This window comes from Rana temporaria, chromosome 1 (assembly GCF_905171775.1).
Source record: "Rana temporaria chromosome 1, aRanTem1.1, whole genome shotgun sequence".
Lineage (NCBI taxonomy): Eukaryota > Metazoa > Chordata > Amphibia > Anura > Ranidae > Rana > Rana temporaria.
In genome coordinates, this window is record NC_053489.1 from 365858474 (window position 1) to 365885116 (window position 26643).

At 44.4% G+C, this 26643-nt stretch overlaps 1 protein-coding gene across 1 annotated transcript in view; it reads left to right on the top strand.

Moving 5' to 3' along the window:
* The window catches only part of GRIN3B (glutamate ionotropic receptor NMDA type subunit 3B), a 220965-nt gene that overhangs the window by 70912 nt on the left and 123410 nt on the right, over positions 1–26643 (top strand). The gene's annotated exons all lie outside the window — the stretch shown is intronic.

A 26643-nucleotide genomic window follows, 5' to 3' on the forward strand; every position in this document is an offset into this window, starting at 1 on the left:
AGTTTTCAGTCTCCAGAAGGTGATTACTTTGAATGCAAACCTTGATTTCTTCTTGTGGTGTTAGAAGCCTTGGTGAGCATTTATAAAGTTATTTTCCTGGAGTTTCTAGTGGGCTTCTTCTAAGGAATTCTCCACCTGTATGGTAATTGGTGAAATGGCTTCAATCCAGTAGCTGCTTTGATCTATTATTCATCATATTCATCACAAAGTGTTATATGGATTATGTTTTTCAGCCATTTCTCATTTATTCCGGTTCTCCGTGTGAGATATAACTCACCTCATTTCGTTTTATATCCATTCTTGGCATCAACAATTCACAATTCAGAGGCAATTGTATATTCATTCCATTTGATGTTTAGCAGTCATACAGTATATGTATGGCTAATGTTGTTTTGTATTTTAAATGGTTTTAGAGGTTTTGTTTCCTGGTGGGTTCCAGGAGATACTCGAAATGTGAAAATTTGTACTACTTTTTGATTACATTTAAATGTTTTTGTGTTCTCCTTTTTGATTGTTTTTGTATATTTGTACTTTGAATTAATATTTTTTTCATTATACAATAGAAAAAAAAAGGAAAAAAGACAGTTAAGAAAAAAAAAAATATATATATAGTATATTTGTATTTTGATTGAACTCAAAGGCAGTACTCGAAGCTCTTCCTTTTCCTTTTTTGCCATTTTGATATTTGGAGTCAGGGTCTGTGTCTGTCCCTTGTTTTCTTTCTCTTTCTCTCTCTCTCTTCATCTCTCTCTCTCTTCATCTCTCTCTCTCTCTCTCTCTCTCTCTCTCTCTCTCTCTCTCTCTCTCTCTCTCTCTCTCTCTCTCTCTCTCTCGGCTTGCCTCCCTAGAAACATCACTTTCAGCAGTGTCTTAACAAGTTTTTACAAAACATGACCCCGTTGTTTCAGACATAATTTGTTTGTTCTAAATCCCCCAAGAAACGCAATACTGCCATGGAAACCAACAATCTATTAATCAAGTAATATAGCAATGAGGGATCACCAGGCAACAGGACCCTGGTTCACTTGCAAATTCCATCACCTACACCTGTACTAAGCATGCAGAGTGTCTTCATAGTACAGAAAGCAGTTAGTATTTATACATTTCCTAAAATGTTCACAACAAAGAAAAAAATACTATAAATAAATACAAATATTAGCAACCACGGTTTGCCAAAATGCATTCTGTATATACAGACAATCACCATATACAAATATAAGCTCATAGTAATAGTTTGCCACCCACAATGAAACACAAAAAAGTAATACCTGATAGGTTACTACAGCCTGACTTACAGAAAGTTAATAGTACCTTCCTATCATTAATGTCCTCCCTATATATTACTCCTATACTGTTGAGAACCATAAACAAGACGTTACTAGTTTGGTTGCTCACCATGAACTGTTTATTAGAACAAGAATACAAGTCTTATATACAGTGGAAGAGGAGGTTACCTCCTCCTGCTCATATTATTCTAAAAATACACCTGTAACCAGAAACCTAATTAACATGAGCTAATTAACTAATCCCTTAAAGCAGCCAATGTGAATCCGTGCCCACCTGGCCATTGTTGTGATTAATCAGGATTTCACTACAGGTTAGGGTAGGCCACCAGAAGGATCATTGGATAAGATCCGTAGTTTTTCACACTCCGAAGTGGCCAGTGAGTTGGTGGTCATGCAATGTCTAGGACCTGAACTCGGGCTTGTTGCAGAACAAAGATATTGTCCTAATGCCAGAGATACCCCTCTGGTTTCTCAGAGAGGATGCCTCTGGTTCCTGGCATTGGAGGGAAGCCTGTTCAAGAAAAGATTATAGATCGGGTTGGATCAAAAGAAAGTTCTGGGGTGACAGGATCGTGCTAGATATTGTCTCTTCCGGAGTATCCGGGAACATTCGGGATAAGGCATCGGCCTTTCCATTCTTGGAGTCAGCGCAGTAGGTAATGTGAACGTTAAACCTTGAAAAGAACAGGGCCCAGCGGGCTTGACGGGGTCTCAGGCGTTTGGCAGTGTGGAATTACTCGAGGTTCCTGTGGTCTGTAAATAACATTATGGGGTGGGCAGACCCCTCAAGAAGGTATCTCCACTCCTCTAAGGCTGTTTTAATGGCCAAGAGCTCGCAATCACCTACGTCATAGTTCCTCTCGGGCTGGCTCATTTTCCGAGAGGAGAAGGCCACGGGGTGAAGCAAAGACTTGGGTCCCTGGCGCTGTGAAAGGACTTCCCCAGTGGCTACTTCTGAGGCATGGACCTCCAAGATGCAAGGTCTTAAAGTCTTGTCTTTCTTTTCGACAAAGAAAATGCCGGCACCAGCGGGAGAGGAAGAGGCATGGATAAAGCTCTTAGCCAAGTTTTCATCTATGTATTGGCGCAGAGTTCCTAATTCCAAATGGAATCCCGGCCCCTGGAAGTAGTTCTATCGGACAGTCATATGGCCGATGTGGTGGTAGAAAATAGGCTTTTCTTTTATCAAAGACATCCAGAAATTCTTGGTATGCCTGGGGTACATTCTGTTCAGGGCCATCTTTAACTTTGATTGGGCCCTGGGCAAACATTTTCTTGGGGCCCCCCTCCATTCTGAGACATACAAAAAATAGCAGGTAGACTCAAAATCTGTTTACTGCAGCAGATCACGCAGCGATTGCAATCGTTTGCCAGAGGTTAAAGTCTATCCTTACCGCTCACTGGCTGGTTGCTAGAGGTTACAACACATAAGTTCTGCTTGCCGATTGGTAGATAGACGTTACTGCACATTATTACCAGAGACTGCGGACATACTGCAGGAGACCACCAGAGACTGCGGACATACGAGAGGTTCAGAGACTGCGGACATACTGCAGCTGATTACCAGAGACTGTGGACATACTGCAGGAGAGGTTCAGAGACTGCGGACATACTGCAGGAGAGGTTCAGAGACTGCGGACATACTGCAGGAGATTACCAGAGACTGCAGACATACTGCAGGAGACTACCAGAGACTGAGGACATACTGCACAAGATTACCAGACTGGGGACATACTGCAGGAGATTACCAGAGACTGCGGACATACTGCAGGAGATTACCAGAGACTGCGGACATACTGTGGGAGATTACTAGACTGTGGACATACTGCACAAGATTACCAGACTGGGGACATACTGCAGGAGATTACCAGAGACTGCAGACATACTGCAGGAGACTACCAGAGACTGAGGACATACTGCACAAGATTACCAGACTGCAGACATACTGCAGGAGACAACCAGAGACTGCGGACATACTGCAGGAGACAAGCAGAGACTGTGGACATACTGCACGAGATTACCAGAGACTGCGGACATACTGCACGAGATTACCAGACTGCAGACATACTGCAGGAGACAACCAGAGACTGCAGACATACTGCAGGAGACAACCAGAGACTGCAGACATACTGCAGGAGACAACCAAAGACTGCAGACATACTGCAGGAGACAATCAGAGACTGCGGACATATCCCACAATTATACTGTGAAGGTGTATTCAGGGACTTTCAATCCCTCCGTGCAGAATTTGATCTGCCAAACACATATTTCTTTCAATATTTACAATTACGACATGCTATCTCGGCGTAGGCCAAAATTTCCATATGGGAGCCCACCATACCGGTAGTACTTATGAAACTAACTCTGGAAAGGACAAATTTCGTCTGTGTATGGCTCTCTACTTGATCACGTCTCTGGGGCAATGACCTTGAGATGTAGAGATGGTTGGGGAGATGATATAGGACAACTCTCCGATGAGGAGTGGAAAGTAATATTGGGTAACGTTCTCAAGGTATCACTGTCATCAACTCAGAAGCTTACACAGCTTTTTATTATTCATTGTACATATCGTACACCAGAAAAGCTGCATAAATGGCATAGACGAGATGACCCACTTTGCCCCCGCTGTTTGGTGGATAATAAGACACTTGTTCATATGCTGTGGAGGTGTCCAAAGCTACAGCGCTATTGGGCAGCGGTAGTGGACACTATAAACAGCATATGGAACCTTCAATTACCTACTGATCCGAAAATTTGTCTATTGGGGTGGTTAGATGAAGAGCGATACGGGTCATGTACCTCTACCGCTATCATAAGGGTTTTATTTCTGGCTAGGAAACTAATTGCTAGAAAGTGGCTGTCTGTAGCAGCCCCCACACATATAGAATGGACCACAGAGGTAAATGACTCTCTTGTCAGGGAACAACTTACGTATAAGCATCGGGGTAGCCCGGGGAAGTTTGAGAACATATGGGAGCCCTGGTTAGATACTCAAGGACTGGCACCACTACGGCTCATACAAAGCAGGATTTATGGAGATAGAGCCGCAGTGACTACTCTACCTAGCTAGATAGCAATAGGAAACTAAGAGTTAAGAGGTAAAAGAGAAAGGGACAATAGGGTGTATGGTGGTGGACCGCAAAGGAGATAATAGTAACAATATAACAGTAATGCCCCTGGATAGATTGAATTTATGACATATAGAGTAGAAGAATATAAATATGGTGTAATGTTTTTTTTTTTTTTCTATTTTTGTTTTTTTCTGTCTTCCTGATATTTGAAATAAGTTTTGTAACACATTGGGAAGGGTTCCGTGAAGGGGTAAAGGGTAGAAAATGTTTGTATATGTCTTTTTTTATATGTATGTTTTGAAAAATGTTCAATAAAAAACTATCTGATTGAAAAAAAAGAGACTGCGGACATACTGCAGGAGACAATCAGAGACTGCGGACATACTGCAGGAGACAGTTAAAGACTACGGACATGCTACAGGAGACAGTCAGAGAACTTTCAGCAACTCACAGCTTTACAGTTGAATAACACAGCTCAGTGTTTAAGCAGTCAGGCATTTTATGGGTGTAAGGACATACCTGGCCAGCCAAGCTCACTACATACTTTCACAGGTCCGTGGGCGGGGCTTCCACTCTCTGCTCCACCCTGAGCATACAGGCTGCATGGGGCAGGGTTAGACCTCTGTATTCCCCAGCCATTATAGAGGTGGCGGGGCCGGGAGCTCCACTGATGCTTTGTTGGGGGGTCCGTGCTACCTGTGAATTTTGGGCCCCGATGATGGCTTTGCAGGATGCAGAGAAGACACGGGAGGCTGTATTCCCGAGCTAGCCAGCAGAGAGGGGGCGGGGCCGGGAGCTCCACTAATGCTCTGACCCCGCCCCACACAGCCTGTATCTTCAGAACAGTGATCGAAATGGGGCGCGTCAGTAAAGCTTGCGGCCCCGCCCCCAGACCTCTGTATTCCCCAGCCAGTATAGAGGGGGTGGGGCCGGGAGCTCCACTGACGTGCCCACTCCATCACTGTTCTGAGCTTACAGGCTGCGTGGGGCGGGTCAGAGCGTTAGTGGAGCTCCCGGCCCCGCCCCCTCTCTGCTGGCTAGCATGGGAATACAGCCTTCCGTGTCCTCTGTACACTCTGCATAGCCATCATCGGGGCCCCAAATTCACAGGTAGCGCGGGCCCCCCAACAAAGTTTGGGCCCAGGGCAGGTGCCCCGTTTGCCCTGCGCTAAAGACAGCCCTGATTCTGGTTAGTGGCAGATACAGGGTGGACTGTATAGGGAGAGGTGAACAGGACTTCCTTCTTGATCCAGTTGATCTGAGGGTTGTGGGTTGAAGCCACGGAATTCCTAAGATAACTGGAGACATAGGTGAGCTCAGAGCGTCAAAATGGCCATCAGGAGTGGTGTAAAGGAGAGGGATAGTCTCTTGGGTAACAGGGCCAGAACTAGGCAATGTGCCATCTGCCAGGTGAACATCCAGCCCCCGTTTCTTGTGGAGAAGGGGCAACTTAAGGTTTCTTGCCAGGTTCAAGTCCACAAAGCAGCTGTATGCTCCAAAATCAATTATGGCCTGCAGCCGGATCTCCTCTTTCCCAAATTGCAGCGTGATGGGGAGAACTAGGTGTGAAGGAGAGGCTCCGGGGACTTGGAAATACACTGGAGGGTAGGAAGGTGGCTTCTTGGGCCTTCTTAGGCAATTACACAGGAAATGTCCGCTTCCACCACAATAGAGGCAAAGACTAGATTGCATAGTTACATAGTTACATAGTTAGTCAGGTTGAAAAAAGACACAAGTCCATCCAGTTCAACCACAAAAAACAAAATAAAATAAAAAAACACAGTAAAATCCTATACACCCAACTCCATACCCACAGTTGATCCAGAGGAAGGCAAAAAACCCCAGCGGAGCATGATCCAATTTGCTACAGCAGGGGAAAAAATTCCTTCCTGATCCCCCGAGAGGCAATCGGATTTACCCTGGATCAACTATACCTACAAATCTTAGTACTCAGTTATATTCTGTACATTTAGGAAAAAATCCAGACCTTTCTTAAAGCAATCTACTGAGCTGGCCAGAACCACCTCTGGAGGGAGTCTGTTCCACATTTTCACAGCTCTTACTGTGAAAAAACCTTTCCGTATTTGGAGGTGAAATCTCTTTTCCTCTAGACGTAAAGAGTGCCCCCTTGTCCTCAGTGATGACCGTAAAGTGAATAACTCAACACCAAGTTCACTGTATGGACCTCTTATATATTTGTACATGTTGATCATATCCCCCCTTATTCTCCTCTTCTCAAGAGTGAATAAATTTAGTTCCTCTAATCTTTCCTCATAGCTGAGCTCCTCCATGCCTCTTATCAGTTTGGTTGCTCTTCTCTGCACTTTCTCCAGTTCTCCTATATCCTTTTTGAGAACTGGTGCCCAAAACTGAACTGCATATTCCAGATGAGGTCTTACTAATGATTTGTACAGGGGCAAAATTATATCTCTGTCTCTGGAGTCCATACCTCTCTTAATACAAGAAAGGACTTTGCTCGCTTTGGAAACCGCAGCTTGGCATTGCATGCCATTATTGAGCTTATGATCAACTAAAACCCCCAGATCCTTCTCCACTACAGATCCCCCCAGTTGTACTCCCCCTAGTATGTATGATGCATGCATATTCTTATTCCCTAAGTGCATAACTTTACATTTATCAACATTAAACCTCATCTGCCACTCAGTCGCCCAATTAGACAGAGCATTGAGGTCGGCTTGTAAATTGGAGACATCCTGTAAGGACGTTATTCCACTGCATAGCTTGGTGTCATCTGCAAAGACAGAAATGTTACTTTTGATCTCAGACCCAATATCATTTATAAATATATTGAAAAGTAAGGGTCCCAGCACTGAACCTTGGGGTACACCACTCATAACATTGGACCATTCAGAGTAAGAATCATTAACCACGACTCTCTGAATTCTGTCTTTCAGCCAGTTCTCTATCCATTCACAAACCGATATATCCAATCCCGTAGACCTTACCTTACACATGAGCCGTGTATGCGGAACTGTATCGAACGCTTTTGCAAAATCCAAATATATCACGTCCACAGCCACGCCTCTGTCCAGGGTTTTACTTACCTCTTCATAAAAGGAAATCAGGTTTGTCTGACAACTTCTGTCTTTCATGAATCCATGTTGTCTGCTGCTTAAATAGTTTTTTTCCAGCAAGAACTCATCCATGTGGTCTTTTATTAAACGTTCCAGTATCTTCCCAACTATAGAAGTTAAACTAACAGGTCTATAGTTACTTGGTAAAGACTTTGTTCCCTTTTTAAATATGGGCACCACATTGGCCCTGCGCCAATCCAGTGGTACTATTCCTGTCTTTAATGAGTCCCTAAATATTAGATACAGTGGCTTTGAAATGACAGAGCTCAACTCACCTAGGATCCGTGGATGGATGCCATCAGGTCCAGGTGCTTTATCCACCTTTATTCTGTCTAAATATTTCTGGACCATATCACTTTTGAGCCATTGTGGATTTGGGGCTGTGTCACTCCCACCCCCATTTTGGACATGAGCTCCCCCATGCTCCATTGTATACACAGAGCTGAAGAAAACATTTAGTAAATTTGCCTTCTCTTTGTCCCCAGTCACCCACTCTAGATTATTTTGTAAGGGGCCTACATGCTCAGACTTCACCTTTTTACTATTAATATATTTAAAGAATTTTTTGGGGTTTGTCCTACTATCTTTTGCAATCTGTCGTTCGTTTTGAATTTTTGCATCCTTGATTTCCTTTTTGCATATCCTGTTATATTCTTTGTAACATTTAAACAACACTAGTGTTCCTTCATTTTTATATTTTTTAAAAGCTACTTTCTTATTGTTTATAGCTTTTTTAACTTTGACCGTGAGCCACATAGGTTTTATTTTTAGCCTTTTAAACTTATTGCCCATGGGAACATACTTTGCAGTGAGGTTCCACACAGTCTTTTTGAAGAATTCCCATTTCTGTTCTGTGTTCATCTGTGCCAATAGTCCCTCCCAGTCCAAGTCCTGGAGAGCAGCCCTCATCCTTGGAAAATTTGCTCTCTTAAAATTTAGTGTTTTAATATTTCCTGTATGTATTTCTTGCTTATAGTTAACATTAAATGAAATCATGTTATGATCACTGCTACCCAGGTGTTCCTTTATCTGAACATTAGTAATAAGCTCTGCATGGTTTGAAATTATCAGGTCCAACAGGGCATCATTCCTAGTTGGGGCCTCAATAAACTGCACCATAAAATTGTCCTGCAATAGGTTTTTAAATTTTTGTCCTTTAACTGTCCCAGAAGTGCCATTAATCCAGTCAATTTCTGGGTAGTTAAAATCCCCCATTATTATCACCGTCCCAGACCTTGCAGCCCTTTCCATCTGTGCAAGGAGCTGAGTCTCCACCTCCTCATTAACATTGGGTGGTTTATAACAAACTCCAATGATTAATTTTGAACTACGCACATCTGTATGCAGTTCCACCCATAATGCTTCAGCCTCATCACACTCTCCATCAACCAGGTTCTCTTTCACGCTTGCTTTGAGGTCACTTCTCACATAGAGACAGACCCCTCCACCTTTCCTTTTTACCCTGTCTTTCCGAAAGAGAGCATAGCCAGGAATATTAATACGATACGATATGCATACGATGACATCTTTCATCAGGGGTTAATGCAGAACGTAGCAGGCCGACTTGTCTAGGAACTGGGGTAGATGTACTGGTGGGCACAGGTACTGCCCACCAGTACATCTCCCCACTTCTTAACTTCTTGTTGACGAGTCTTTTGAGGAAAGTCCTTCCTGTTCTTTCTTACAGTGCCACATGCTTCAGTGTTCTTCCTGTGAAGGTTGTGGAACAGAGGCAAACTCATATAGAAGTTGTCTACATACAGGTAATAGCCATTCTCCTGGAGTGGGTATATGAGTTCCCAAACTACTTTCCCACTTGATCCTATGTAGTCTGGTCAACTTTTGGAGGGTTCAGCTTCACTTATTTCTGCCCCCCAACCTAGCGTATACCACAGAGATCAGTCCTTTAGATGTACCTGATTTAATGATTTCATTATTTTTTGGAGAGTGAGGATCTGGCTCCATTCTATTATTTGTGTCTTAAACTGTACCTGTAGGGCGTGCCTGATCTGGAGGTATTTAAAGAAAGAGTTATTTGATATATTAAATTCCCTCTTTAGGTCTGAGAATGTTTTCATAATGCTACCCTCGTATAACTGAATTAATCGGTTGATGCCCTGTCTCGCCCACTCCATGTGCCTCTCTATGCCCCTCACTTCATCCAGATTTTTATTCTTTCAAAGAGGGGTGTATTCTGTTGCCCCTTTATACCACATTAGTGCCTTTGTTACCTGTCATACTTTGCTAACCAGCTTTATAGTCGGGCATCTGTGAGTAAACAAATCTGCCTCTAATGTCTCCTCTATCGTTCTGTGTGGTGCCCCCATTAGGTGTGGGGCATCATTCTGCCGCTAGAGTTCCCACCCCCCTAGTATAGCAGCCCACTAGGTGTTGCAGCTGGGATGCCAAAAAGTAGCACCTCGGGTGCGGGACAGCCATACCCCCTTCTTTGATTGGTAGTTGCATTGTTTGCAGATTAATTCTGGATTGGCCCTTTTTCCAAATTAGTTCCCTAAAAAGGAATTCTATTTTTTTAAACCACTTTTGACCTATCCAAACCGGGGATTTGTGCAACAGATATAATAGCTGCAGTAGCTAGATCATTTTATATTAAATTACAGCGCCCCGCTACGAATAGGGGAAGCCGGCTAAATTACAATGCCCCGCTACGGATAAGGGGAGCCAGCTCCAAATGTCACTTTTTTTGCTTAAATTTAAACAATAATGGGGCAAGATTATTATTGATATACTGATTTATATCTCTCATTATCCAGATGCCCAAATATTTCAGCACCGTAACTACTTTTAGCTGGGAAGTTCCAGACGGTATCTGGTTGCCAAACGGGTTGACCGGCATTAAAGCCGACTTCTCCCAGTTGATAACCAGACCTAAAAAAACATCCGAACTCCCCAACCATATGTATCATGACTGCTAGTGGTTCCATCACAAGGGCAAACAACCCCCTCTCCAACTGAAACATCTCTGAGTACTCGTTATTGATTTTTATTTTCGCTCTTGGTTCACTGTAAAGTGTTTTTACCCATCCGATAAAAGAGGGACCAAACTCAAATCTCTCCATGACCCACCACAGGTAGTCCCACTCCAGGCTATCAAAGGCATTGGCAGCATCCAAGGCCAGTATAGCCCTAGAGCCCACGCTGTCTGTTGGAATCTGCTTGTTCAAGTATGCTCTGATGTTGATGCTGGTTGACCTATTGGGGAGGAAACTCGACTGATCTGGGCGTATACGTTTTTGAATACATCCATTCAGTCAAGTTGCAAACACCTTAGCCAATATTTTAACGTCGGAGCGTAGCATTGATATTGGACGGTAGGGGGATATGTCAAGTTGATCCTTCCCCTCCTATAGTATTACTATAATAGTAGCTTCTGACATCGAGGGGGGCAGTCTCCCCTCACTTACTGCCCACTTCAAAGTCTTCAGCAACTCTGGGAGCAATACCTCTCTGTATCGTTTATAAATTTCTATTGGGAGTCTGTCTGGGCCTGGTGATTTTTGACTGGCCATCCCAGCCACTGCCCGCTGCAGTTCCTCCAGAGTCACTGGGGCCTCTATATGAGTTATATCCTTCTCTGACAGAGTTGGCATCGCTAATCCCTAAAAGAAACTACCCATCCTTCCACTCCCGTCCCCCTTCCTGGATTTGTACAGAGACTTATAGTACTCTCCAAATGCATTCATGATCTCTGTCGCATCAGAGGAGATCTCACCCCTCATCGTCCTAATCGCAGGAACGGTGGAAGGGGGAGCATTGCTATTAACAAAAACGGATAGTATACGGCCTACCCTCCCCCCTCTCCAAAATATCACTGTGCCTGAAATATTCGCCTATTCTCAACCCTCCTTGTGACGGACATCTTCTACTCTTGTTGCTTATCAAGCCATTCCCTCTGCCTATCTAGGGTTGGTTGCCTTTCTGCCTGCATCACCTCTCTCCTGATATCCCTCTCCCATTCTCTTGATTTCCCCTTGGTTTTTGCCACTTGTTGGATTATTAGACCTCTGAGATAGGCCTTCAAGGAGTCCCACACCTTCCCTGCCGTGCTGTACCTGTATTCATTTCCACAAATTCATTTAGTCTAAGCAGCACATCTTCAGAGTTGCCGATTAATTCCAGTCAATGGGGTGATTTTCCATTTTCTTGAATGGGCTTTACCTCCTGTATTCATCGTCAACACTAGTGGGGAATGGTCCGACACTCCTCTTGGGCCATACTCTATGTTCCTCACTAGCGGTAGCGCTTCCCTATTTCCTAGAGCCATGTCTATTCTGGAGAGAGTACGATAGGCACTTGAAGCAAGAGTATTGCCGTTCCTGTGTGTTTCGCGTTCTCCACATGTTACGCAAGCCCATCTCCTTCAAGAATCAAGATAGCCAGCCCTCCACTATTTTATCAGGCCATCCCCGGTGGAAATCTGTCTAAGGTCCTATCTAGGACTTTGTTGAAGTCCCCTACCACTATAACTGGAGTCCCTGTTTTATTTAATGTGAACTCAAGTAGGCAGATTCACGTAGAGATACGATGGCGTATCAGTAGATATGCCGTCGTAACTCCGAATCTGCGCCGTCGTACATTTAAGTGTATTCTCAAATTGAGATACGCTTAAATGTAGCTAAGATACAACCGCCGGCGCCGTCGTATCTTAGCTGTCTGTTTACGCTGGCCGCTAGGGGCGTGTACGCTGATTTACGCCTAGAATGCGTAAATAAGCAAGATACGCCTATTCACGAACATACACTTGCCCGTCGCAGTAAAGATACGCTGTTTACGTAAGGCGTTTTCAGGCGTTAAGATAAACCACCAAAAAGATGGCGCAGCCAATGTTAAGTATGGATGTCGGAAACTGCGTTGAATTTTTAAATTTTTACGTCGTTTGGGTAAGTCGTCCGTGAATGGGGCTGGGTGTAATTTACGTTCACGTCGAAACCAATGAGTCTTTTCCCGCGCACTGGGAAACGTCCACAGACGGTGCATGCGCCGTTCGTTCAAAACGTCAATCACGTCGGGTCACGATTCATTAGCATAAAACACGCACACCTCTTCACAATTTGAATTAGGCGCGCTTACGCCGGCACATTTACGCTACGCCGCTGTAACTTAGGATGCAAGTGCTTTGTGAATACAGCACTTGACTCTCTAACTTATGGCGGCGTAGCGTATATGAGATACGCTACGCCTGCCTAACGTTAGGCAGGTCTACGTGAATCGAGCTAAAGGAGTTTATACAAGACCTCAAGCTTAAATGGGGGGGGGGATATAGGTATTTGCCAGCACATATAATTTGTTCTCAGTCGAACAATGCAAAAAAAACATACCAACCCTGTTTGTCTATACTGCTCTCCCTGCAGGAAAACACCACTCCTCTCCCAAGCATTATGCTCACCCCCCTAGAATAGGAGGAGAAAAAACAAGAATGACCCCCTAAGGGTGGGACTTTAAAAGTGACCATAAACCAAATAGTATAAAAATTTGAAAAGTTTATTATAAAGTACAAGTTATATAAAACACAGTACAATGGAATACATTATATTCAGAGGGATGTTAATAATAAACAAGAAATTGCTCAACGTCACACCCGACAGCTGTTTCGGTATATATAGAAACCTTCTTCAGGGGTTTTGTAGACATTTAGAGTCAAAATCAGAAAAGTGTCTAAGGCCTCGTACAGACGACCGGATCTATCCGCTGGGATTGATCCGCCGATCAGTTCCAACAGATAGATCCGGTCGTGTGTACGTCCGAGCGGACAGTTCCCGGCAGATAAAAATCCAGCCGACGGATTCCCAGCGGATAAAAATTTCTTAGCACGCTAAGAAATCTATCTGCTGGAATCGTCTGTACAGACTCACCGGATCAGTCCGTCCGCTCCCCTCCCTCGCATGCGTCGTAATGATTCGACGCATGTGTGGAAGTATTTACCTTCCAGCGTCGCGCACGTCGCCGCGTCATCGTCGCGGCGACGGCGCGACACGTCACCGCGGATGTATTCCGCGCGGATTTAGATCTGATGGTGTGTACAGCCATCAGATCCTAATCCGCCAGAGGATTTATCCGCTGGAAACGGTCCAGCGGTCCAATTCCAGCAGATATCCTCTCGTGTGTACGGGGCCTAAGAGAAAAATATACATTGCATTAGTTACCATGAACGCATCAAGCATTGAGGGAAAAAAAGGGGGGCCTTATTCTTATTTAAAATTTAAAATTGTTTAAGAAGTTAGTAAACTAATATATTGCTTACATAGGCAAACGAATTGATAGATTAGTTAGTATTCCAAGTGTCTGGAAAATATGCCCGGCTCAAGTTGGAGGCAGAGCACATAAATATGCCCCCCCCCGAATGCGATTCCGGATCGGCAACAGGCCTCCTAGAGGGGTCCCATCCAGCAACGAGCAAGGTCAGGTTAAAAAACCAACAGATCCTCCCATTAATCTAAATACAGGCACAGGAAAACAGGGAAAAAGACATACCAAAAGAGTAATGACCTATAATTGGATGATTTTGTTCTGAGCCCTTATGTCCCTTCTAGAGATAGATGGTCATGTGTAGCGGGTAAGCATACTATTTTTCTACAAGAGGTGGTGGTTTTTCACAAGGACACTGTAACGGTCAGGGGTTAACACCGTTCACGATCTCCCATTCCATCAACCCAAGACAGCTTATGCGACAGTCCAACCATTCAGCAGACCCGATCCATTCCATAAGAATTCCCCCAGAATTAAGACGAGACAAGCTCTGTTCTTTCTGAGTCAAATGAATGAATACTTTTAATGGTATCTTAGCTTTCTTATATACAGTACAAATATGTTACAGTAATCAAAGGAACAAAGGAACTCTCCACCCACACATCACACAATGGGGCTTCAATCACATTCTTTTAGATAATGACATTCAGAGAAGTTAATTATTTCCCAGACGTCCGGACTCCGATACTAAGTGATTCACCTGCATAATACACATTTATATGTCAGACGTTTTGCCACCGATTTAACATGACCTAATTACTACAGCTGAGAAGTCAGACGTTATGACTCTCACCTGCTATTCCTATCACATAGTATCATCAATAGACTTTTCACACAAACATATTCCTTTACTAAACATAATTGACATGCTAATTCCCTACCCCCGAAAGGAGACATCTGACCTTCCAGACTTAATCAGAACAATAGACACAACACAGTATTAGCATCACAGCATCACACAATGGACAATGGAATGTCTTTCAAAAGTCTGGTGTGGGTCAGCATGAACCAAACTGTAATATTCCAAGATCCTGCAATACATGAATTATCAGTAATGCCCCATCTCATGTAATTTATAATTAATATTTCTCTGTCACCCTATGCCCAAAAAGGGACTCCCGTTACAGAAACTATTTACTATTGGTGATGAATATTCACTAATTCAGGGAGCACTTAAGAAGATATTTTTTTCACTGATGTGTACTTTTATGGATTGTTCCTTTTATTGATTTATCTGAAGAAGGATATTTAACTATACTGTGTACATCAATAGAATATATGATATGTTTGTTGATTACCAATTTTGTTAAGGCAGCTTGAGATTATCTGATATTTATATCTATTCAAATATGTTCAACAGTTTTAGGTAATATCGTTGTTTAAAGGGGTTGTAAAGGTTTGTTTTTTATTTTCTAAATAGGTTCCTTTAAGCTAGTGCATTGTTGGTTCACTTACCCTTTCCTTCGATTCCCCTCTGTTTTTTTTCTTTGTCTGAATTTCTCACTTCCTGTTTCTCCTCAGTAAGCTTGACACCATCATCCGAGCGGTGGTTAGTCAGCCAGAACAGCTTACTGAACATATAAAAGGGGGGGAACCAATGCGCAAAACCACAACTAACCTAGGGTAACCTAACTAATAAACAAAGTGTATAAATAAATAAACAAATATATGCAGCAGCCACTACATGAAAGTGCTCACGCACCAATCAGCATACAAGAAAGAGGGGGTGTAGTGGCGCTTGCAGTAAATAAATAAATAAAATAGACAAGAAACGCACAGCAACGTGTGATAATGTCCAAAAAAATGTGTTCCACTCCAAATTCCTCTTTATAATCCTCTCGCATCAATGACTTATGATGTGAAGGAGGGGATGTGTGAAGATAATGAGATCCAAACAATATTTATGACTCAATGTCTAGAGTTCATACACAATCATATACGATGAAGCAAAATGTGGATAATTGCATTTGTAAGAGTGAATCCATGTAACCACAAATAAACGTAGTAAAAGGGTGAACCCAAATGACAGTACGTGCACTATAATACTATAATAATAAGCAAAAAAAAAACGCACAGCAACGTGTGATAATGTCCAAAAAAATGTGTTCCACTCCAAATTCCTCTATAAACTCCTCTCACATCAATGACTATGATGTGAAGGAGGGATTGTGTGAAGATAATGAGATCCAAACAATATTTATGACTCAAAGTCTTGAGTTCATACACAATCATATATGATGAAGCAAAATGTGGATAATTGCATTTGTAAGAGTGAATCCATGCAACCACAAATAAACGTAGTAAAATGGTGAACCCAAATGACAGTACATGCACTATAAAGTCTGTGCCTAAAAAATATAAATATATAATAAATAAATAATGTTCCAGTTAGGTGCACTAATTAAATGTGCCAAATAAATAAATAATGTTCCAGTAATCAAAGTGTCCCAAAAAAATTCCCATGCAAAAAACAGGATAATTGTATCACAGTGAACGTGGAATAAATAATAAAGTGCTTGATGCAAAAATTCCCAAAAAGTGCAATAGTGCTAGGTTAGAGGATGATGCTGCAATCCAATGCACGATCCATTCCGTGTAGTAGTGCAGAATCAGAAGGTAAATACTAGCCTCTCACCTCATGAAAGGCTAATTAGAGCCTTTAGGTAATATGAAGGTCAGCAGGGGATAGCTCTGGATCCAGGGCAGCCCAGGTAATATTCATCACATAAGGTCCCAGGTAATTTTCATCACATAAGGTCTCAGCCGCTCTCAATAAAGCATAAGGCAAAACTCCATAGTGTAGTAGGTAGGAATAATATTTAATAACACATAGTATCACTTACAGTTAAAATCTTTGAACACCAGCAGCAACAGCAAACGGTTCACAGACAAACGAAATGACAGACAGCTAATCTCCGCTCTCGGCCGCGAGCGGAAATAACGTCACCGACGGCACTTCTCCAAACACCTGACGCGTTGCGTGGCTGAACTACGCCACTTAATCGTAGGTAAGGGTAACCTTCGATTAAGTGGCGTAGTTCAGCCACGCAACGCGTCAGGTGTTTGGAGAAGTGCCGTCGGTGACGTTATTTCCGCTCGCGGCCGAGAGCGGAGATTAGCTGTCTGTCATTTCGTTTGTCTGTGAACCGTTTGCTGTTGCTGCTGGTGTTCAAAGATTTTAACTGTAAGTGATACTATGTGTTATTAAATGTTATTCCTACCTACTACACTATGGAGTTTTGCCTTATGCTTTATTGAGAGCGGCTGGGACCTTATGTGATGAAAATTACCTGGGACCTTATGTGATGAATATTACCTGGGCTGCCCTGGATCCAGAGCTATCCCCTGCTGACCTTCATATTACCTAAAGGCTCTAATTAGCCTTTCATGAGGTGAGAGGCTAGTATTTACCTTCTGATTCTGCACTACTACACGGAATGGATCGTGTATTGGATTGCAGCATCATCCTCTAACCTAGCACTATTGCACTTTTTGGGAATTTTTGCATCAAGCACTTTATTATTTATTCCACGTTCACTGTGATACAATTATCCTGTTTTTTGCATGGGAATTTTTTTGGGACACTTTGATTACTGGAACATTATTTATTTATTTGGCACATTTAATTAGTGCACCTAACTGGAACATTATTTATTTATTATATATTTATATTTTTTAGGCACAGACTTTATAGTGCACGTACTGTCATTTGGGTTCACCATTTTACTACGTTTATTTGTGGTTGCATGGATTCACTCTTACAAATGCAATTATCCACATTTTGCTTCATCATATATGATTGTGTATGAACTCAAGACTTTGAGTCATAAATATTGTTTGGATCTCATTATCTTCACACAATCCCTCCTTCACATCATAGTCATTGATGTGAGAGGAGTTTATAGAGGAATTTGGAGTGGAACACATTTTTTTGGACATTATCACACGTTGCTGTGCGTTTCTTGTCTATTTTATTTATTTATTTACTGCAAGCGCCACTACACCCCCTCTTTCTTGTAAGCTTACTGAACAGCTTACTGAGGAGGAACAGGAAGTGAGAAAAAACATTTAGAAGGAAAATCGAAGGAAAGGGTAAGTGAACCAACAATGCACTCGCTTAAAGGAACCTATTTAGAAAATAAAAAACAAACCTTTACAACCCCTTTAATGAAGCCAAATGGAATTCTTCAGGAGATGCAGCAGGCAGGCGATACTTTTGCTTGTAGGCAAACAGCTGACCTTATGTTTGGTGCATTTCCTCCTTGATGCAAGGAGGAAAGCAGGCAGCAGGCAATGCGCTGGTGGCAGTGGTGAAACAGGCTAGCCAATAGCAGTGACGTTATTGTGATTGTGAGTTCAGGAAAACAAACAAAGAGAAGGAGAAAAACTGAATGTGATTCAGTGCCTTGAAAAGGTATTCATATCCCTTGAAATTTTCCATATTTTGTCAATACTTTGTAGAACCACCTTTCGCTGCACTTACAGCTGCAAGTCTTTTTGGGGATGTCTCTACCAGCTTATACAGCATATGTGACTTGTTGCACCATATGCATCTGTGTGACTGAGTGTCTGTCAATTTGGAATGCCCCTTACAGAATATATGTTGCCCCACCTTCGTGAAATGTGCCTGTTGTACTATTTACTTTTGTTAAAAAGTATACTGTTCTTTTTGTATTTCTTCCTTTGATCTGCAATCCCTGGTGTTCCTGGCAGTCCCCTTGCTTTCCTATTTCAAACTGACCATGCTAGATATGAGAGAACATTCATCCCAACATGGTCAGTTTTCTGGCTGTGCTGAGAGCACAGTTAGCTAGAATCTTGACCATTGGAGGACAGGCAGACTTGCCCCCTACACAGCCATTTACTGGGAATATCAGTGTACTGCTGTATCTCCACTAACACCCCTCTAAGCCCCTTACACAGCTGACAACAAAGATTGTGTGTTTACTAATAAATTAAAATATATACATATAACAAATGTTTTGATATTCATTTCTATTTTAAACTGAATGGGTTGTCTTAGGCCTCGTACACACGACCGAACATGTCTGCTGAAACTGGACCAGTTTCCGCAGACATGTTCGGTCGTGTGTAGGGCCGGCCGGACCGGATTCCCGGCCTAGCGGACAGGTTTCCAGCGGACCAATGTTTCTTAGCATGCTAAGAAACATGTCCGCTGGAAGCCTGTCCGTCAGACATGTTCGGTCGTCTGTACGACTCACCGGACATGTCCGCTCGGCCGAAAGCCCTCGCATGCGTCGAAAGGGATTCGACGCATGCGTGGAAGCATTGACCTTCCAGGGTCGCGCACGTCGCCGCGTCATCGTCGCGACCACGTCACCGCGTTCGCTGTCCGCGGGGATTTTGGTCTGATGGTGTGTACACATCAGACCAAAATCCGGCAGCGGACATATCCGATGAAAACGGTCCGGGGACCGTTTTCATCGGACAGATCCCGTCGTGTGTACGAGGCCTAAGAAGGTGAGGATTCATATACAGTATACTTTAAGTCTGCTCTCCCTCTGTTGATTGTTCTACTAAACCTTTTGTCTACTGGAAAGCCACATTGACTTGTGCCTAACAATCAGAGGCAAAGGATATGTAGGCTGGAAAATGCTCATGCCCCAACTTCACTGTGGCCACCTTCCAACTGATAGGATATGTGTAGGCTACACCTGTAAGCCACCCACCTTCAGCTGCATGTGCAAAATTAGCTCTGGGTACTGGAGCAAAAGCCATGTTCCAGTGCCACCAATTCTGGTCAGATACATATGGGTGTGTTCTGGCAATGGGAGTTGTTAAAGGGGTTGTAAACCCCTATGTTTTTTCACCTTAATGCATCTTAAAGCGGAGTTCCACCCTATTTTTCAACCTGTTTGCATTTTAATTAACACTGCCCCCTTAAATAGAACTGGCATGTTTTTTTTTTTTGTTTGACAAACTCACGGTTTTATTCCTGTGAGTTTGTCTTCCCGTTGCGGCGGATGGCTTCTCCGCCGCATCCAGCGCTGCTATGCCTCCTGGGTGATGTGTGTCATCAATCCCAGGAGGCTGGGCTGAACGAGCGCCGCCGTACAGTAGTTGAATCTCGGGGGGGCGGGAGGGAGGACAGTGCCGCCCATAGAGGTGGTGTCCTCTTCCTCCTCTCCAACTCCCCCCTGCTAGCACCGCCCCCCCCCGCCTCCACCACCCGCCCGCCGTCTGTCTCCGGTTTGCGGAGATACAGATCATCAGGATGACAGAGGAGCGCATCTCTGATAGATCTGTATGTGAGAACACCGCTCGCTCGTAGTACTGTCCCGCCTCCCTGTACATAGAAACAGCGCGCTCTGCACTGTGTGTTACAATTCTAGTGCAGGGAGGCGGGGCTGTACTACGAGCGGGTGTTCTCACATACAGATCCATCAGAGATGCGCTCCTCTGTCATCCTGATGATCTGTAACTCTCCCCACTCTGCACTGGTGTCACAGAGTTAGTGGGAGAGCGAGCTTGCCATCCACTGTGCCCGTAACTGTGCCCAATGCTGCCCTTACTGTGCCCCTCACTGTGCCCAACACTGTGCCCAACGCTGCCCTCACTGTGCCCAACACTGTGCCCTCACTGTGCCCAACACTGTGCCCTCACTGTGCCCAACACTGTGACCTCACTGTGCCCGTAACTGTGCCCAACGCTGCCCTCACTGTGCCCTGACTGTGCCCAACACTGTGCCCGTAACTGTGCCCAATGCTGCCTCAATGTGCCCGTAACTGTGCCCTCATTGTGCCCAACACTGTGCCCGTAACTGTGCCCGTAACTGTGCCCATAACTGTGCCCTCACTGTGCCCGTAACTGTGCCCAACGCTGTCGTAACTGTGCCCGTAACTGTGCCCTCACTGTGCCCAACGCTGCCTCACTGTGCCCTCACTGCACCCGTAACTGTGCCCTCACTGTGCCCGTAACTGTGCCCTCACTGTACCGATGCGGGGTGCTATGCCGGGGCCGATGCGGGGTACATGGGCCGATGCGGGGTGCTGGGCCAGGGCCGATGCGGGGTGCCGAGGCCAATGCGGGGTACAGGGGCCGATGCGGGGTGCTGGGGCCAATGCGGGGTGCCGGAGCCGATGCGGGGTACCGAGGCCGATTCGGGGTACAGGGGCCGATGCGGGGTGCTGGGGCCAATGCGGGGTGCCGGAGCCGATGCGGGAGGCCGATGCGGGGTACCGGGGCCGATGCGGGGTGCCGAGGCCGATGTGGGGTGCCGAGGTCGATGCGGGAGGCCGATGCGGGGTGCCGAGGTCGATGCGGGGTGCCGGGGTCGATGCGGGGTGCCGAGGCCGATGCAGGGTGCCGAGGCCGATGCGGGGTGCTGTGCCGGAGACGATGCGGTGGCCAATGTTATGGTGGCAATGTGCTGTGCTGGGGGAAGAAGGAAGCAGGAGGAACTCGGCACAGGGATGGTGGGAACTCCTCATAATGGGCACAGCGGGTGTACAGACCCGGGAACTCAGCACAGGGATGGTGAGAACCCCTCATAATGGGCACAGCGGGTGTACAGACCCGGGAACTCAGCACAGGGATGGTGGGAACCCCTCATAATGGGGCACAGCGGGTGTACAGACCCGGGAACTCAGCACAGGGATGGTGAGAACCCCTCATAATGGGGCACAGCGGGTGTACAGACCCGGGAACTCAGCACAGGGATGGTGAGAACCCCTCATAATGGGGCACAGCGGGTGTACAGACCCGGGAACTCAGCAGAGGGATGGTGGGAACCCCTCATAATGGGGCACAGCGGGTGTAGAGACCTGGGAACTCAGCACAGGGATGGTGGGAACCCCTCATAATGGGCACAGCGGGTGTACAGACCCAGGAACTCAGCACAGGGATGGTGGGAATCCCTCATGAAGGGTTCCCACCATCGCTGTTCTGTGCTGACTTCCTGTGGCTGTACTCCTGCTGTGCCCATTATGAGCGTACGAATCCGAAGTGAGTTTCGGGCACAAAATACGAAATAACGGCTAATGCGAAACGGAACTAAACAAAATGAATTTATTGACAGTGCACATGTCTGGTATATGTATACACACCACATATATAACAAGATATATATATCATCTTGTTATGTAGATATATCTGCACAGGAACAAATTATTTCTTATATTTACTGGTTCCTGGAAGGAGGAGGGGAGGAGAGGTTTGCATAGATAAGGGGCGGTAACTTCCTCTGGCACTCCCATTGCTATTGAAACCTGATCTGAAACCATTACACTGCTTGTACAGCACTGAGCATGTGCGAGGCTGAAATCCAGGAAGTCATACAGTCTGGCTTCATGATGCCCACACTTAAGATGGCCCCAGTCAATTTCTGTTTTATAAAGTGTCTAAATGCTGTAAAAACCTAACAAAATGGACCTTAGTTTACAGACTAACTGTAGTAGAATACATTAAGTTTGTGTATTACAGGGGTATTCATATTTAAAAAGTTTATATTTTTAAAATTGTGGCCGGAACTCCGCTTTAAGCATTAAGGTGTAAAAACTTCTGGCAGTAACCGGCCCCCCGTTTTACTTACCTGACCCCCAAATTTCCCTCGGCAGAGATGCGCTGTCTCACTCTGCACGGGGTCCGGGCTGTTGATTGGATAGATTGATAGCAGCACAGACATTGGCTCCCGCTGCTGTCAATCAAATCTAATGATGCGGGCTCCGGGGCAGGGCCTAGTCCGGCATTTGTGTCTATGGACGCAAATGCTGGACTCGGAAGCGCACCAGCAAGGTTACCCCCCCCCCGGACAGCGCTTCTCCTAGGGGGGGTTATCTAATGCTATGCAAAATTTCTGTGAAAGTAGAGCTGTAGAGTGGCTGACACTGCAAGACAACACTGAACCTCCAATACATTAAACAAATTTACATCCTCTTAAAAGAAACCAAACAATATGCCTGGCAAGCAGACTCCTCTTTTCTTTTCTTTTTTTCTTTTAGTACAGTAACAAGAAAGGCCATCTAAAAGTGATGGCCTTTTCCTTAGCTTAAATAGAAAGTATAGCAATATCTAATGAGTACGTACTTGGAAACGTTATTGCAGAATACACTTTAAAGCGGGGGTTCACCCTTAGAGGGCACTTTTCCCCCTTAGATTCCTGCTCGTTATTACTAGGGGAATCGGCTATTTATTTTAAAATATGTGCAGTACTTACCCGTTTACGAGACGCATCCTCTCCGTCGCTTCCGGGTATGGGCTTCGGGAATGGGCGTTCCTTCTTGATTGACAGGTTTCCGAGAGGCTTCCGACGGTCGCATCCATCGCGTCACGATTTTCCGAAAGAAGCCGAACGTCGGTGCGCAGGCGCAGTATAGAGCCGCACCGACGTTCGGCTTCTTTCGGCTACGAGTGACGCGACGGATGCGACCGTCGGAAGCCTCTCGGAAGGCTGTCACTCAAGAAGGAACGCCCGCTCCCGAAGACCCATACCCGGAAGCGACGGAAGAAGATGCAGCTCGAAAACGGGTAAGTACTGCTTATATTTTAATATAAATAGCCGATTCCCCTAGACCAAACGAGCAGGAAGCTAAGGGGAGATTTTTTTTTTTTTTTTAAATGGGTGAACTCCCGCTTTAAAGTGTAACGCCACTTTTGCTGAAAAAAAACATCCCCCCCTGCGTGATCTATGTGCATTGCAAGGATTTTAACAAACATTGTTGCAGAATCCTTTAATTGTTATATTAAAGGAATCTATGTGTGTTTGCCTATGTCCATGTGGGAAAGTTAGTCTAATGGAAGTTGTTTCATAATTCTAAATCAGCTGTAGCACCTGCAGGGCACTAATGAGGAAAGCCGATGGGCCTGCATCCCTTTAGACGTGATTTCCTATTGGGAGTTCCTCACCAAAAATGAAATTTTTGTTGCAGGGGATCCCTGAAATCTGACTTGTGTCTTAGTGCAGACTTCTGAGAAGATCATTGAGCCAATCACACAAGCAGTAAATTATGTTTCTGGGGGGAGGGGGGTGTTCTGTACACATTCTGTATACAGAACACCTCCAGGTAGCCACATTGCATTGTATTTTTAGAAAATTACAGAGCTGCAAAATGAAATGTAATTTTTAAAAACATTCAATTACAATATGACGTGTGTCACAATTGTATAAGCTATATTATTTTTTCCTTATTTGATATTTCTTTCCCCCACGAAAGTGGAGTTACCCTTTAACCACTTGAGACCCGTTATGACGTCACGCCCGGTACCCGGAAGTAAACAGAGCCGCAATCGCGGCTGTTGGCATGTAATCTGTGTTTTTTTTTTACCGATTTCATGCTTGTAAGCCTGTAGGAGAGATGTAGGGTCTTATTGACCCCACATCTCTCCATAAAGAGGACCTGTCACAGTGATTCCTATTACAAGGGATGTGTACATTCCTTGTAATAGGAATAAAAGTGATCAAAAAAAAAAAATGTCAAAAAAAGTGTAGAAAATAAAATGAAGTAAAAAAAAATAATAATAATAAAAAAAAAAAAATTAAAACGCCCCTGTCCCGGTCGCTCGCGTGCAGAAGCGAACGCGCATGCAAGTCCCGCCCACATATGTAAACACCGTTCAAACCCCACATGTGAGGTATCATCGCGTGCGTTAGAGCGTGTGCAACAATTCTAGCACTAGACCTCCTCTGTAACTCAAAAATAGTAACCTGTAAAAAAAATTAAAGCGTCGCCTATGGAGATTTTTAAGTACCGAAGTTTGGTGCCATTCCATGAGTGTGCGCAATTTTAAAGCGTCATATGTTAGGTATCTATTTACTCGGCGTAACATCGTCTTTCACATTATACAAAAAAATTGGGCTAACTTTACTGTTTTGTTATTTTTTAATTCTTGAAACTGTTTTTTTCCCTAAAAAAAGGCGTTTGAAAAATTATTGCGCAAATACCGTGCGAAAAAAAAAGTTGCAATGACCGCCATTTTTTTCCCTAGGGTGTCTGCTAAAAAATATATATATAATGTTTGGGGGTTCTGATTAATTTTCTATCAAAAAAATTGTGATTTTTACATGAAGGAGAGAAGTGCCAAAATAGGCCCGGTAACGAAGTGGTTAAATAATTTTTGTCATTGTAACAAGACCCTTGCTCGCTCGGTTCCACTCTCCCGAAACTCCTCTGCTACTATTGGATCAGATTGCAGATCGCAACGTCTGATGGTTCGGCCATCCGATGCTCTGGGATTCGAACTACAGCTATGTGCCGTTCGAATACATTTGTGATAGCTCAGAACAAACACCAGGCAGGCTGTATGTAAGTTCAAACAGGAATCTCTTTTATTGGATGCACACACACTTTTATACAGAGCAGCTTGAACACCCTGTCCCCAACAACCACTTTTCAATTGGTCAATTATAAAGTACATTGTAGTTCTCAATTAGGTCCTCTTGGCCATGCAAATGAGGACTTGAAACAGGGTCAGCAGGGATTGGTCCGATAGCTTGAATGGGAGGACTGATATGTGCAATGAGACAGAAGCCACAGGGGGGAATTAAAGTACATAAACAGCCAAACACAGAACAATGCTTTTCTTCCAGACCATGGAGCCGTCTGGAAGGGGGGGGGGGGGCGGTTAGCCTTATGACAGGGCAGAAGACCACCCACTGTGTAACTGATTCAAAGGAGAAATACTTCAGTATTCCAAGGTTCATGACAATACTCCCCCCCTGGGAAATAGTCCAACAGGGACAGTGGGACCCCGAACGGGTCAACTTGTGAATGTTGGAAAAGTAGTCTTAAGGTTCCAGGTCCTTCTGCTGGGATAACCCATCCGCCTTCCTGTTTTGAGGCCCTGGCCAATAATCGGAAGGCAAGAGGCTCGCATTCAGTCCTCTCCAAAAGCCTCTGTCCCGGCTAGGTCTGTCACAGTCATTATTACATTTTTCATTGTTAACTTTTCGGTTTTCTTGTTATTATTTTCCTTTGGTTATAACAAGAAATGAATGCTGTATGTCAGGGCACTTCAGAGGTGGTTCCTTTTTACCACCTTAACATGACTTTAATGGTTCCACTGTTCCCTTGTTATTAGATCAAATATAGAGGTATAACTGTATTTAAATTAAGCCGGCCATACATGGATCGCAATTTGGCCAGTTGAGCAGGGACCTGACAAATTTCAATCATTATATGGGCACCCTGGTTGTACACAAGTCAATAGGCAGATCGACTTGTGTACAACCAGGGTGCCCATACATGGGTCGAAAACCAACCTGTCAGGGTTTTCTAGAGCAATTAGTGCTATAGTCGTCAACACACTAAGCATTGTGTTCTGCAGGCAGGGAAGGCTCCCGCCCAACAGAACACAATAGCATTGCTACATTTGTGGTGGAAGGAAAGAAAACTGCATAATCTATGGCATGTCCTAAGCTAATTCAAGCTTTTTGAAATTGTGAATAAATCTCCTGCACAGGGAGTACATTGTTTTCATTGAGTTGTTTTACTTTTTGATTTGCATTGTGGGAAGGAGCAACAAAGCACAACCCCTGGTGAGGACAAGGGACAGTGGAATTAGGGTGGTTGTTTGTAGGGTTGTACAGTTCCATGTGCAGCACTACAAAGTAGGAGTATGCAATGAGCAATATGACTGCCCCCGGGTACATATACAGTATAAGCACAACTTATACTTTGAAATAAACATTTAAAGTGGTTCTAAAGGTTTTTTTTTAACCTTAATGCATTAGCTACATTAAGGGGAAAATAAATTCTCTAACTGTTTATTCCTCACCCCCAAATACTTACCTGAGGCCTACCTTAATTGAGCAATGTATCCGTCTGCAGCAGCACTGGTCTCTCTGTCTGCTATAACAATACAGATTGATAGCAACGGGAGCTATTGGCTTCTACTGCTGTCATTTAAATCCAGTGAGGAGGGATGGGGGGTGGGGCCGAGGCACACTGTGTGTGTCTAAGAATGAAA